Source organism: Eulemur rufifrons, chromosome 24, assembly GCF_041146395.1.
Source record: "Eulemur rufifrons isolate Redbay chromosome 24, OSU_ERuf_1, whole genome shotgun sequence".
NCBI lineage: Eukaryota > Metazoa > Chordata > Mammalia > Primates > Lemuridae > Eulemur > Eulemur rufifrons.
In genome coordinates this window covers 5,594,495-5,610,390 of record NC_091006.1, presented here as the reverse complement: position 1 = coordinate 5,610,390, position 15,896 = coordinate 5,594,495, and the positions used below count along the sequence as shown (strand labels likewise).

General features: G+C 34.1%; 1 non-coding gene across 1 annotated transcript; it reads left to right on the top strand.

Annotated features, from left to right (window-relative positions):
- Positions 1–8,622: 8,622 nt before the first annotated feature.
- LOC138375202 (small nucleolar RNA U13) lies at positions 8,623–8,726 on the top strand. The gene has a single exon (XR_011231454.1). It is a non-coding gene; the product is annotated as a small nucleolar RNA U13 (small nucleolar RNA).
- Positions 8,727–15,896: the final 7,170 nt, after the last annotated feature.

The following is a 15,896-nucleotide window of genomic DNA, read 5'->3' as shown; positions in this document are numbered from 1 at the left end:
AAACTTTTTGTGTGCTGACATGACATTCAAAGCAAATGCTCACTGGAGCATTTTGGATTTTAGACTTTCTGTTTAGGGATGCTAATCTGGGAAGTATAATGCAAATATTCCAAAATCCAAAAACATTTTAAATCCAAAGCACTTCTGGTCCCAAGCATTTCAGATAAGGGATACTCAATGTACATGTATTACTATTTTATATAGCTTTTTAATAATTATTTGAAAATTAAAATGCACCTTTCAGAAAAAGGGTTTAAATCACCAGAATTGACTCAAGGAGGCACAGAAATGGTTAGTATATAAGGGACACAATGCAAAAACTGTATCTAGGAAAGCTGGAAGGAAATCCCTCTGGCGAAAGGTATCAGAAGTTTCTTTTGTATACCTTATACCCTACTCAGACCCCTGGAGAAAATACTCTGGCATTCAATCACATTTTGCATAGGAAAGTGGAACAAAAGGTGAAAATATATAAGCATCAGTACATTTTATAATTTGAGAGAACTGGATGTTTTTCCTAAATTTCTAAAAAGGTATGCAATAGGAATGATTAAAAACAGACTAAAGTACCTTATTTCATTAAATCTAGGATGTCACATATTGTAAGATACACCATTTTTAATATAGTACTAATTTTTAAAGTCATGCAGATTAATCTATAATAGGTAATTATAAGATGAATCTCAATTTCAGAGACATAAAATGTGGGGTAAAAGGCATTTTAGAACTGATGAACTAATTCAGTATTTTTTGTTTCCTTATTTTTATTGTTTTAAATTTGTTGCTACAGAAAGGCCTTCAATTTCCAGTCTGTGTGTGTGTGTGTGTCTATCTGCTCATAGTGTTATTTTTAAACCATTTTATTCCTCTAAATTGATTCAAAGGAGACATGTTCACTTTCATTTCTTTTCAAAAAAATTTTCTCTTGGCTTTCTTTATATTTTCAACAATTTTTATTTGCTTTTTTCTAGTTCAAAAGTGCATTTCATTATTAAATCCTTTTGTATGTGTGTGTATGTGTATTTTTTTAATGGAATATAGGTGCTTAGTTAATGTTTTTCCAGTCTCTTTTAAATTGGAAGCATTTAAGGCTACAAGATTTCCTTTGAATACTGTTTTAGCTGGCAGGTCCCATGGGATTTTAATTAACATCTAGATATCGCATTTTAATTTTGAATTTCTTTTTGACTCATTAGTTATCTGGGGTGTGAGTCTTTTTCTAAATTTTCAAAAACTTCTTCTGAAAAAAAATTAACATATAGAATTATAATGTGTGTGTGACCTATAAAAACTTCATTAAAAGGTTAAAATATGAATTTATTCTTTGTGGCCAAATACAAGTTAGGTTTTTATATATGTTTTATAGACATATGATGTGAAATAATACATACTCTCCGTCAAGCAGAAAGTTCTATATAACTGTATTATATTCAGCATATTGATTACATTATTTACATATTCTCTAATTATTTTATTTATCTTATTCTGACAAATGTGCACAAAATAACCAGCCATATTTTTTCAAGGTCTCCTTTTAATATAGGGGTTTTACTTTTTATGTTTAGTTACCATATATTTCACTGCTTATTATAGTTTTTATCTTTATACATAATGATGTTGAATTCCAATTTTTCTAATATTTACAATAGCTACAAAAAAACTACCTAGGAATAAATCTAACCAAAGGGATGAAAGACCTCTACAAGGAAAACTAAAAAACACTGATGAAAGAAACTGAAGAGGACACAAATAAATGGAAGGATATCCCATGTTCACGGATCAGAAGAATTAATATTGTTATAATGACCACACTATCCAAAGCAATCTACTGATTCAATGAGATCCCTATCAAAATACCAATGACATTTTTCACAGAAATAGAACAACCATCCCAAAATTCAATGGAAGCACAAAGGAGCAAGAGTAGCCAAAGCAAACCTGAGCAAAACAAAGCTGGAATCTTCACACTACTTCAAAATATACAACCAAGGCAACAGTAACCAAAACAGCATGGTATTGATACAAAAACAGATACATGGATCAATAGAATAGAGAATATATATATTCATATATTTTATGTATACTAAGGTGATAGATATTCTAAATACCCTGACTTGATCATTAAACATCTGCATGTATCAAAATATCAAATGTACCCTATAAATATGTATTAATAAAGAATAACAGTAAACAATATTGTAGAAAATCCAAGAGAATGGAGCCATTAAAGATGAGCATAACAGGGCATTATAAGAAGAACAAACAGAAATAAGAAAGTGCCTTTGGAAATTAAAATTGCAGTAGATGAATAAAAAAAAATTTAAGAGACATTTAGAAAATATGGGTTAGGAAATCTCTCAGGAAGGAGAACTACAATAGAAACAGATTCATAATAAAAGAAACTAGGCTTTCTTCATAAGTACAAGATTTAGATGTTTAATGAGTGAATTCAACTAAAACTTTAAGAAATCAATCAGCCGGGCTCTGGGAGGCCAAGGTGGGAGGATCGCTCAAGGTCAGGAGTTTGAGACCAGCCTGAGCAAGAGCGAGACCCCATCTCTACTAAAAAAAATAGAAAGAAATTATATGGACAACTAAAAATATATAGAAAAAAATTAGCTGGGCATGGTGGCACATCCCTGTAGTCCCAGCTACTTGGGAGGCTGAGGCAGAAGGATTGCTTGAGCCCAGGAGTTTGAGGTTACTGTGAGCTAGGCTGACGCCATGGTACCCTAGCCAGGGCAAAAGAGTGAGACTCTGTCTCAAAAAAAAAAAAAAAGAAAGAAATCGATCACACCATTTTTATTTAAGCTATTCTAAAGCAGTGGTCAGCAAACTAAAGCCCACGGACCAAATTCACCTGCCACTTATTTATAAATAAAATTTTAGTGGAATATAGCCATACCCCTGCATGTACATATTATCTTTGGCTGCTTTCACTACAGCAGAGTTGAGTAGCCTGAAAACCCTAATATATTTACTGTCTGTCCCTTTAAGAAAAGTTTTCAGATCTCTTCTAGAGCCTATAAAAATAAGCATCCAAAATCATTTTATGAACAGAGAATTTTAACAGAAAACTTTGATAAAGAATGCACAGATGCATAACAAAAACACAGATCTACTTACGTATATTGAGACAAATCTAAAATAAAAGCTTAGAAAACAGAATATAGCAGTATCTCAAAAGAATTAATAAGACACAACCCAAGTAGAATTTCTGGTAGAACTATTGCAAAATTGGCTTATTATAAACATGGCTTAATGTGCAAAACCTCCACACAAAAAAATTATAAAAAATTTTAGAGAGAAATTAATGGTATACATAGAGAAATACCATGTTCATGAATGGAGAAATTATATGGATATATATATGCAAAACAAAACTTATAAAAAATATTATCAGTGAATATCTTCATGAGTTTGGGTTGTACAAATAATTTTTAAATATGACATTCAAATCACTAATCATGAAAGAAAAGATTTACAAAATTGGCTGTAATAAACTTAAGAACATCTGTTCATTCCAAGATACCATTAGGAGATAGAGAAAGCGGCTATTGAGCAATTGAGTGGGAAAAGATGTGCAGCACATAAAACCCACAAGATACTTATCCAGAATATAAAAAATGTTTTTTTTTTAACTCTGGGTTAAAAATTATCTGGGTAATAATTCAGTGGGAAAATGGACAAGAGCTTTGGATCAGCAATTCACAAAATGGGAAATTCATATGCAATCAACATGAATAAATGTTCCACCTCACTGGCAATCAGGAAAAAGTAAATTAAAAAACTACAATGAGGCCGGGCGCGGTGGCTCACGCCTGTAATCCTAGCACTTGGGAGGCCGAGGCGGGCGGATCCTTTGAGCTCAGGAGTTCGAGACCAGCCTGAGCGAGAGCGAGACCCCGTCTCTACTAAAAAATAGAAAGAAATTATATGGACAACTAAAAATATATAGAAAAAATTAGCCGGGCATGGTGGCGCATGCCTGTAGTCCCAGCTACTTGGGAGGCTGAGGCAGAAGGATTGCTTGAGCCCAGAAGTTTGAGGTTGCTGTGAGCTAGGCTGACGCCACGGCACTCACTCTAGCCCGGGCAACAGAGCGAGACTCTGTTTCAAAAAAAAAAAAAAAACTACAATGAGAGTAAATTAAAACTAACACATTCACCAGAATAGCTATAAATACCCAACAAAAATGCAATTGTTGTTAAGTCTGTGGAGTAACACTACACATTCTGGTGTGAATATAAATTGGAACACTTGGGAAAACAATTTGGCATTATCAAACTAAAGTTGAAAATACACATATCCTATTTTGCTCATAATTACACTTCTAAGGTATATAACTGACAGAAGCGCATGCCTATCTGCAACAGGAGATACGTTCATAGCAGCATTATAGCTAAGAAATAGAAGCAACTCAAATATCCATTAATAGAATGGGTAAGTAAACTGTGGTACCGTCATGCAAGTCTACATGCAGTCTAGTTAGAAATAGTAATGAACAAAACACAATAGCATGGACAAATCATGTAATCATAACATTAACCAAATGGAATCAAACATAAAAATACATATATGATAATTCCATTTATATAAAGTTCAAAAAACTAAACTATAATCATTAAGAATGCATATTTTGATTACAAAACTATGAAAAATAAGGAGAGTAATTACCATAAATGTCAGGATAGTGCTTACACTGTATTTAAGATGGAGGGTAGAGGCAGTGATTGCAAGGCATTGGTGAAGGGCTTCTGGGGTGCTGGCCATGTTCTTTCTTAATCAGGGTACTGGTTACATGGATGTTTACTTATCAATAATTTATTAAGCTATACATTTATGTTTTTTTTATTTTTTGGTGTGACTGCTCTATTTCACATTACAAATCATGAAAAAAAGGGAGAAAGGTAGTAAGGCTGGAGTTGGGCTCACAGCAAGGCAGCAACTTTTATAACAAAATGGCGGTGCATGGGAAAGTTTTTAAAAGTATGATGATAGGCAATAAAGAGACAATGGGAGATAGTCCTATGGATCTAAATTTAAGATTCTGAGACATTTCATAATGTATGCCAAGAACTAAATGAGAAAGATGAAAACTGAACTTTAAGTTTCAGAATTTTTGAAAGACTATAGAATTCTGAGATAGACAACAGGTGGGGGGACAGGTGAAAAAATAAGCCAATGAAAACCCCGGCTTGCTTAGTAGCTCTAGGCAAGGCAGGCTAGAAATCTCCAGGTAGATAAACTAGAAATCTCTAGGTAGACTGACAGAAATTAATCACCTTTTGAGGGAACAATCTTAAAATCCATCAAAAAGCCAAGAATAACTACACTGTTGGAGGCACCAATATGTACAGGCATATACATATACATATACAAAAATCCTAGAGACCTTTAATGTGGATTTTAAAAATTTAGAAGATATTTTTAAAGATCGCTGGTTAACTTTTTTTTCCCTATCTATCCATCCAACCATCCAATCAATCTCAAACTTACAGAAAGTTGCAAGTGTAGTATGAGGAACTTTTTTCTCCCTGAACTATTTGCAAGTAAATTGCTGACCTAGTATCACATGACCCCTGAATATGTGGTATTTCCTACAAACAGGACATGCCCCTACATAACCACAATACAATTACCAAAATCAAGAAATTAACATTAATATATTACTTGCATCTACATCAGATCCCATTCAAGTTTTGCCAATTAACGTCATTTTCACTAAAGGATCCAGTTCAGAATCACATATTGCCTTTAAATGTCCGGTCTCTTTCCTTTAGTCTGAAACAGTTTCTCAGTCTTACCCTGTTACAACCTTAACACTTTTGATAATTATTAGGCAGTCTTTGGAGAATTTCCCTTAATTTGTTTTCTCTGATGTTCCCTCATGGTCAGGTTGTGTGTTTTAGAAGGAATACCACAGAAGCAATCCATGTGCCTATCGGGGGCACATGATGACAATATGTCCCATTACTGGTCATACTCTTTTTGATCAATTAATTAAGCTGTACCTGCCAGGCTTGTCTACTGTAAACTTATTTCTTCTTTGTAATTAATAAAGATTTTATGGGGAAGCATTCTGAGACTATGTAAACATTCCATTCTTCATCAAACTTTGAATTTATTAATTTATATCAGTATGGACTTAAGAATTTCTATTTCATTCAAAGGTGTGTAATGTACTACTATTATAATTTATTTTTATGGTTAGTTTGTCCCAGGTTTGGCAAGTGGGAGCCCCCTCTACTGGCTTCTGTGGCCTTTAACATGTCCCTGTCAATCTTTGAGCACTCGTTACTTTCACATATAAGATTTTCCAGGCTTATCTTGTATTTGCCCTGTCCAACACTGGAATCAATCATTTCTTCAAAAAACCCTGGTTTTTATTAGAGGGGGTAATGATATTTAGAGAACATGATCTGAGTGCTAGTATACTCACTGATACTGGGGTGTCACTTATCCCAGGCTCTCTTAGTGGACAAATCCAGGGAATAAACACACACACATATTGCATACACACATTTATGTCTATACTTATTTTTATATCTTATCTATATAATGAAAGTTAAAATTTCACAATAATATCTCCAATTCTAATCTACAACCACTGAATTCATTCTACTTTTGTCCCTTCTCTGACAGAGAAAAATATTACTTCCATTATCCTTAAATATATTGTGTGTGTGTGCCTGTATATATAAAACATCTGATCAGTCCACCCAGAAGAAACCAAGATCCCATTCCTGTTGCCATATTGTCCCTAGATAGATACCTCCTCACTGTGCTGAAACTACACATCACTGTTTTAGGCCAAAAACAGCTTCACTGGAACATATGCCTACCTTGCTCAGCCTCACCTAATAGCTTTAGAATTAAAGTGTTAGGAAGAGAAGGGACAATGAAGAATCTTTACCAGCTGGGTCAGAGAGATGTGATGTGAGAAGGATTTGACCCTTTGTTGCTGGCTTTAAAGACAGAGGAATGTGGCGCCTCTGGAAGCTAGGAATGGTCCTCGGCTTACAGCCAGCAAGAAAATGGAGACTTTGGACTTACAGATGCAACAAGCTGAATTCTGCCTATTACCCAAATAAGTAGGAAACAGATTCTCCCTAGAGCCTCTAGAAAATAATGCAGTGGTGCCAACACTTTGATTTTAGTCCACTGAGGCCCATACTGGACTTCTTGACCTACAGAACAGTAAGATAATAAATTTGTGTTGTTTTAAGTCCCCAGGTTTGTGGTAATTTGTTACAGCAGCAGAGAAAACATACCATGATAATTAAATTTTCAAATAAAGGTGCCAAAGACATCCACTGTTAAAAATACCATTTGTATTTCAATAAATGGTACTGGAACAACTTGATATTAATATAGAAAAAAAATGAACCTCAACCCCAATTTGACACCACAAACAAAAGTTAATTAAAGATAAATCCTAGAACTAATATAAAAAGCTACAACTTTAAAGCTTCTAGAAAAAATATAGGTAAATATCTAAATATATTTACAACCTGGCAGTAGACAACAGTTTTTGGGTCACAGAAATCAATAACTGTAAAAGAAAAAAATTGATAAATTAAACTTTATCAAAATTTAAAAAGCACTTGATCATCAAAAGACACTGTTAAGAATATGACTAAGCAACCCCAAAGCTAGCACAAATATTCACAAAAAGTTTATCTCACAGGGGACTAATATCTAGGATACATCAAGAACTTTTATACAAAGATGAACAAAACAATTAAAAATAGGCAGAAAATGTGAGCAGACATTTCACAAAGGACGATGTCTGAATGGCCAATAAGCTCATAAAAAAGTGATCAACATCATTAGTCATGAAGGAAATTCAAATTAAAACTACTATGCAACATTACAGAACTCCAACGAGATACATACTTAGAATGACAGCACCGAATGTTGGCAAAGATGTAGGGAAACTGAAACTCTCACACGTTGTTGAGAGTGTAAAATGATACAACCTCTTTGGGTAAGGTCTGGCTATTTGCTATAAAACTGAACATGCAACTATATACTAACTACATCCAAACAATTCCACTCCTGGGTGTTTACTCAAAAGAAAAGAAAATGTATGTTCATAGAAAGCGATGTCCAATAATGTTTATAGCAGTATTCATGATAGCCAAAAACCTAGAAATAGCATAAAAGTCCATCAAGAGAATAAAAAGAGAAGTTGTGATACAGTCATACAATGAAATACAACTCAGCAATAAGAACTACTGAGTACATCACAAATAAACACCCACAAACATGTTACAACATGGATGTATTTTTAAAACATTATCTGAGTGAAAGAAGCCTTACACAAAAGAATACATATTCTATAAACTCACTTATATGTACTTCTAGAAGGGACAAAATTAATTTGTAACAGGAAAATATCAGAACAGTAGTTACTTCTGGATACAGTATTGCCAACTGACTGGGAAGGAGCATGAGGGAACTTTCTGGGGTGATGGTGTTTTTCTTTACTTTGACAGGATTTTGGTTTGCACCAGTGTATAAATCTGTCAGAATTCTTTAAGTGGTAAATTTAAAATTAGTCAATTTTACTGTATGTAAATTTTACCTAAAAAACCGTAACTTGATTCTTGTAACTTGATCCTTTTGTAGTTCGTAAGCATGGTGATTGGATTTTCACATACATGCGTGAGATGTGCCTCCCTCAATCCTTGTTATGCACTTGGCACGTTACCCGTCTGACGTGAAAAAAAAAATCTAACTAGATATTAAACTTTAGTGATAGGCATGCTAAAGTGTTTCAGTGCAAAGTGTACTGATATCTGCAACTAACTCTGAAATGCATTTAAAAAACAGATCAATTCATGGATGAATACAGGGCTGCATACATGGATAGTTTTTTGATAAAGCAAATATGGCACAATACTAATTATAGTGCCTAGGTGTGAATATATGTGTATTCATTATACAATTCTTTTAATTTCTACATGTTTGGAAATTTTCATAATAAAATGGTGAAAATACAAAATTATCAACTTATAATTCTACATCCAGCAAAATTATTTTTCAAGAATTAGGAGTTTCTAGACGAATAAAGACAGAGGTTTTCAGTAACAGATGCTCACTAAAGAAAACTGTGATGATGTACCTCAGGTAGAAGAAAAGTGATGCAAGGAGAGAGAAGCAAAGGAAGTAGTAAACATGTGATCAAACAGTTCATAAAATAAGCATAAGAATGTCTCTGTATGTGCGTGTGCATGCATTATGTTGGTGCCTACATTTAAAGTTTAACAGGACATACTTAAGTTATCAAAATATTTTTATTTCATGCTCAGTAGTACAAAATAATGCTAGAATACTTCAATCAGTTCTGCCAACTTACAAGCTACTGTTGTGGCATTTTTTTAGTTATACATCAGTTTGTATGTGTGTATATATATACTTATACATGCACATGCACACATACGTACATATATAACTAGACTATACCACAAAGGTAGCATATAAGTTGGTAGAAGCAATGACTGATAAAGTATTCTAACATCATTATTTTGCTGGGCAGGAAAAATGTTAAGTTTAGATTTTGATAACTCAAGTATGGCCTGTTAAATTTTTAGCAAAAGCACTAAAATAATGCAAATGAAATGTATATTTTATGGAGCTTCTAAATAAACTACTCAAATAACACTGTAAAAATATGATTTCTGTTGACTGAAAAACTGGGCTTTATTTTATTTATTTATTTATTTTGTTGAGACAGAGTCCCCATTGCCCTGGCTAGAATGCAGTGGAATCATGGTATCTCACTACAACCTCAAACTCTTGGGCTCCAGCGATCCTCCTGCCTCAGCCTCCTGAATAGCTGAGACTACAGGTATACGCCACCACAACTGGCTAATTTTTCTTTCTTTCTTTCTTTCTTTTTTTTTTTTTTGGTAGTAATGAGGTCCCACTATGTTGTTCAGGCTGGTCTCAAACTCCTGGCCTTAAGCCATCCTTGCACCTTGGCCTCCCAAAGTGCTAGGATTACAGTCACGAGCCATCATGCCCAGCCAAAACTGGGCTTTAATAGTCAATGGTTTCACACTACCTGGTATCTCTTCACTCAGCAACACTCTGGTCATTTCTCTTTTAACCATGCCTTTCTTTGCCATGATCCAATAAGGAAATTACAATGAGAAACCATCTTGCATATAGTAAAAGATAAGGAATTGGTAAGACTCTGGTTGTGGAATTGAGCCCCATTTCCATGGTTGTCAGGGAAGCAAAGCCATCTCAGAAAGGGCTAGAGAAAGGTGTGAAGGATGAGAAAATAAAGCTATAGTCAGTTGTCTCTGTACAATTCCACAAAGCTCTAATCATTTTCTGAGAACAAGGAACAAAAATTCAGCAAGCACACAGGATCTGCAGATTGAAAAAGGAAGAAGATATTGCAGATTGTAAATTTTAATTTGGGGGAGATGTCCTTCCCTAGCCAGATGAGATTTCTCCAGTTTCCAACATAAAATCTGTAAATAAATCCCTCTGAGTTCAGTTAATCCCTCTTAGGAGAAGTCTTAAAGGTCACTGGGCCCTACAATAGAAAAATTCTTAATGACACAAAGCCAGAGTCAAGATCCACAAGATAGCCATAGTGAATGAGGAACTATTCAGATATGTGTCAGGATTCTAAATCCTACAAGAGCAGAATGGTTAAAAAGAATTATGAAGATCAATAGCTACGACGTAACCTTTAACATGTATATGTCCCAATTAAACATACAAAATTAACACATTTTAATAACTTAGTAATAAATATTCAAAATGTGTTCCATCATAACTCCGTAACACTAATGATCTCTTTTAAATATTATGAACATTTGGAAGGTATATGCACATTATTGCAACATTTTGTTTCAAAACGTAAAAAATGCAGATTACAAAATAGTATGTAGTATACAATACTGTATGACTGTATAAACATTTAGATGGCACTTGAAAAGATATACCTAAAATGTGGTTATTTCTTTTTTGTGAGACTATTGGTGATTTTTTTCCTTGAGTTTATTTGGAATTTTTCATTAATAATCACTATTATGTCAATGTATATGTATGTTTTTCTAACATTATATTTGGTGAAATGGAAGCTGTTTTCAAATAATAAGAGAAGGAATAAAGACTCAGGATAATTTTTAAACAATTGCTGTATTTTTACTAAATGGAGTTTGTTGTGAGAGTTCAGGAGAAACATGAATGAATTTTTTATTTTGTGAAATATACAGTTGTGTCTTCAATTCCTCCCTGGAAAAGAATTACTGGAAAGCATTTGAGCCTTTTGGTATCTGAATCATTGCTAGTCTATTTAACTTTACTTCTGAACCAGCCCTATTGGACCAAATGATCCTAAACAGCTATTTCTTTATTCATCTTTAATTTACATTTAATTATTAAGGTCATCAAAATAAAAGTTGACTTCAAAAATCCATTCATATCATATGGGTTCTTTATATTTTGGACATAAGATAACAGCAGTCCCTGGAGCAACAGTATCTCACTCCTCTCAACCTCCTGAACACGTAATTTTAAGCTTGGTAATGACTTTAATAAATTCTTACAGTTAGTTCAGTACAGCTTTTATCATTCTTACAAGGCTAAAAACAACTTTTTATCTTTGTTATATTAGCCCCTAATGCAGAGCCCTGAGTATTATACTAACTTGATAAATGTCCTCATTCTTTACCTAACTCTTGATTTGTATTGATATCTCAGAAGTAACAACTTGATAGATACCTACAAGTGAATGTGAAAGAATGTTAATGGGAGTATTACTTATAGTATTGAAAAACATGGCAAGATAATATTCATGAGTACAGAATAACTTAAATTGTGATAAAGCTAAACAATGGAATACTATCCAGCCATTCAGATTTGTGATATAAAACATTAATAATCGACATGGAAAGATGTCACTGACGTAACACTGAGTAAAATTTTAAGATTCGTTTTTGTTAATTTAAAATTTATAGGCCAGGCACAGTGGCTCATGCCTGTAATCCTAGCACTTGGGAGGCCGAGGCGGGTGGATCGTTTGAGCTCAGGAGTTCGAGACCAGCCTGAGCAAGAGCGAGACCCCTTCTCTACTAAAAAACAGAAAGAAATTCTTTGGCCAACTAAAAATATATAGAAAAAATTAGCCAAGCATGGTGGCGCATGCCTGTAGTCCCAGCTACTCGGGACCGAGGCTGAGGCAGTAGGATTGCTTGAGCCCAGGAGTTTGAGGTTGCTGTGAGCTCGGCTGAGGCCATGGCACTCTAGCCTGGGCAACAGAGCGAGACTCTGTCTAAAAAAAAAAAAAAAAAAATTATAATCCCAAGTTTATTGGATGCATAACATTCCATTGCATTTGTATTACAAACTACTTATTTCTTCGTTGAAGATATATATTTGGAAAGATCATCTCAAAAATTCTCCTCAGAAAGTGGCTAATTCCAGATCTGGCACAGGGAATGTACAATGTAAGTTTGAAATACCTGTGTTAAAAGTAAAGAAATGCTCAATGACAAATGGGGACACAGGAACCAGACTGAGGGGTTCTTACAGGCAAAATTTGAGACAATTTAAGCAACACAAAGAATGATGATAATAATGGGCTGAAATACTGTGAATAAAAAAAAAAAAATCCGTGAGTCATAGAGGTACTCAAAATAGTTGTAAGAGGGAAAGGGGGAAAAGACAAAGTTCTTTTATACAAAAAAAGGAATGATAAATTAAAAATCACCGTTTGATAACCCCTAATTTAATAACTGATTTAGACAAGTATCACCAATGGATGCTAAAACCATAGGGTAAAAGGTTATGTGAAATGGTCTCAAAGTAACCCCATCAGATTACTTTTAGCTACAAAGAAAAAAGGCAGCTTCTATCATGGAGAAATCAGGTACACACACTACTTGAACCCCCAAAGTAATCAAATTTAGTATCAACAATAATGGATCAAACTGAAATTATATGTTTCTTAATGTGATACAAAAGGAAGAACACACAACCATCCACAGTATTTTTGCCAAATATATTTAAACTTAACGTAATCATGACAGATCAGAGAAAACCTAGACATTCTGTAAGACAAATGTTCTCGACTCTTCAATTCTTCAAAAATGTCATCGTGAAATACAAAACAGGTCAGGGGAATACTGCTCTAGATCAAAGAAACTAAAAAGATAGGTCAAACCAATGCAATGCATGACTTTGATTAGGGTTATAGATCAATATTTTAAATAGACATATAGGACATTTGAGAAACACCAGGCAATTTAAATATGGATTATATATAATATTATAAATCATTGTTAAAATTTTTATGTGTATTCATGTTCTTGAGGTTATGAAGGAAAACAACCTTGTTCTTAGAGATGTTTGTTGAAATACTTAGTGGTGAAGTATATAACGCCTGCAGCTTACCCATAAATGTTGAACAAAAAATAAACAAAAATATGTAAATATATGTAGACAGAGATTAAGTAAAAGGTACAAAATGTTAAAAACTTAGGTGAAGGATATACAGTGTAAATCATTATACTATTCTTTTAATTTTCCTGTAGCTTTGAACATTTTTCAAAATAAACACTTAGGGAAAAATAATTATATCAGAGTGCCTCAAATATTTTCCTGAGATCACTGATTAAATGCCCAACTCACATGTACTTGTATAAACCCAGTCTACTGGAAGAAGGTCAAAATCATTTGCCAACATTGATAAAGACTCAAAGAAAATGATCTAGTTTCAGGAAAGAGAACATACTTACCAATGTTGTTTGGGGGCAGGCACTGCCACAGAGCTGAATCCAGTTGTTGGGCTCAAGAGATAATTAGCCCTTAAAGGTCAGCAAGGTCAAAATGAGTCATAAGGACATAAATCTGAAACTCACAGTTCATACACAAGGGAGACACCTAAGCCCTATGAAAAATTGTTGCCCCAGTATTCCTTTCTCTCTGCAGTATTCTTAAGAGGTTATTTGTCTGCTTCCACAGTTTAAATTCCTTGCCTTACTTCCTTCCTTCAAAATTAATGTCTCCATTGTCTTCTATATTTTAAAATTAAAATTTATGATTAATACATTTCCTTGCTGAGAGAGAGAGAAAGAGAGAGACAAATGATCCATAATGCTTAAGTTCCCTTTGACACTTACTTCTCCCTCTTCATTATAAGTGTTCTTTTCACCCCAAAGGTTATCATTGACAGGAGTTTGGTGTGCATCCCTCTATAAAATACATACTATTTTATACTAATTATATCACAAGCTATTCTAAGAAATACTTCTCAGTTCCTGCAGTATACATTTCTAATGGTCTTAACTTTTTTGAATTAAAGTACCTCTTTGTGAATCTGATAAACTGCCTATACTTTCTTTAAAAAAAATCACATTATATCAACACCTATAAAATATCACAAGTTTAATATACAATAAGAAGCCCATCCCCGTGGAATCTATTCATCTCAGGTTAAGAATTCCTATTTTTCACTTTTAAACAATAGCTTCCTTCTTCTTGCAAGCATTCATCACAACTATTCAAAAGCCAAAAGAGATAATCCAGAATCACACAGATGTGATCTGAGATTAAGGTATGCTGTTCAATTTGAAACCAGAATATATGTCACCTCAAAAAAAAAAAAAAACCAATCTACATCTCCTTGTATACTCTGACATAATTCTCCACTTTGACCCACTCCAAATCAGTGCAATCTATCTTTATTTCACATAGCTATGCCTGATCATGGACACAGGTTCATTTACTCAACAATCTTGCTCACCAAACTTGCTACTCCAGTCACATTACTGGAAAGAGATCAAAATATTTGGCATATGGTTCTGAAAGTTTTATTAATTTTTTTCCCTCTAAAGGAGTGGTAAAATCACATCTCTATCTCCTCTGTGCTGGAAGTTCACAAGTTTGTTATTATTAAAAAAAAAAAAAAAAGGCCAATAAGTCTTGAAGTAAATAAAGACAAGTTCAGGCTTACCAACAAACTGTACAGCCTTAAGTTCCTTTCTCTCTGCCAGCCAAGGTTTTCTCATCAGATAATGGTAACAAGTATTTTACCTAGAATTCAGAGATTCTGACTACAGTACTCTGTTAAAATCCACTCTTTATGTATAATGATATTTTATTATCTTATTAGTTGACAGCCTCTCAACCTTACTCAGTAATATACCTCTATAACAGAACATAATGGATGTCTACTTTTGGGATATAGTGGCAGAGGAGAAAGCAGTTATCCTAAGACTGGCTTACCCTAGGATTGGCTTTGAAATCATCTTTCTAAAAAAATGAAAAATCTCTGTTGGTTTTGCATTCTTCCCATAACACATATATTTGATACAATAGAAAAATCATGCCTAAATTACTTGTAAGATACATTGATTACCTTTTGCAGTTCATTAAATTAATATTTAAGGAAGAAATAACTTGACCATTATATTTTCACTGTCACACACGATCGATCACACGCAGGCTGATTTGCTCGTTGAACCCCTGTAGACACTCTGAAACAAAAGCACAAGAAAAACACATTTATAACACAAATCATCACCAGTTACTAAATTATGGACACACAAACCAGATATACACACACAGACCACAACAGCAGAGATCTCTTAGTCTGTCGCACAATCCCACACAGTTATAAAATCCCATATCCATGCAGCTTCAAGAACAAATCACCTCACACGTACCAGCATGAAGAATCACACACAGGCAGAAATACAACCACACACCCTGCCACTGAAAGACTCGCAGTCGCCCCGACATAGCTCTCTCTCCCACCCTCTCTCTCTCGACACAGAGGGTTCCATGCGAATCCGAAGTTGACTGCCTCACCACCTCCAGCTCCTCCTCTGCACCTTCCCGGCCCGCGAACCCCACCCTCCCTCACT